The sequence below is a fragment of the Penaeus monodon genome, chromosome 19, assembly GCF_015228065.2.
Source record: "Penaeus monodon isolate SGIC_2016 chromosome 19, NSTDA_Pmon_1, whole genome shotgun sequence".
Taxonomy (NCBI): Eukaryota; Metazoa; Arthropoda; class Malacostraca; order Decapoda; family Penaeidae; genus Penaeus; species Penaeus monodon.
The window spans coordinates 40049894-40050195 of record NC_051404.1 but is presented as its reverse complement, the minus strand read 5'-3'; the positions used below and the strand labels follow the sequence as shown (position 1 = coordinate 40050195).

Genomic DNA, 302 nt, shown 5'->3' with positions numbered 1-302 from the left:
GAACATTTATCATTACTGACAATGATATGATTTGCGTGTGTTCCGCAAACATCAGTGATAAAATGCTTAATTGTTATATTTTGTAGTTGAATGGCAGACCAGAAGTGAGTCAACTCAGTAACATATAACATGAGAAATATATATTTAGACACATCTCAGTCATAATACAAATTCCATTTCGTTATTTCTTTTCATTTGTGCTGTTTTGCAAACATCACCTTAAAAAAAAAGGACTGTGACATTCATAATCTAAAAACACGCCACATTAAAAAAAAGAGTGCTTGATATATCCACAATTCGGT

The 302-nt window shown here is 31.1% G+C and overlaps 1 protein-coding gene across 1 annotated transcript in view; it reads right to left on the bottom strand.

Annotated features, from left to right (window-relative positions):
• LOC119585233 (protein O-linked-mannose beta-1,2-N-acetylglucosaminyltransferase 1-like) overlaps positions 1–302 on the bottom strand; it is a gene marked incomplete in the record, with an annotated part of 16435 nt that overhangs the window by 8067 nt on the left and 8066 nt on the right.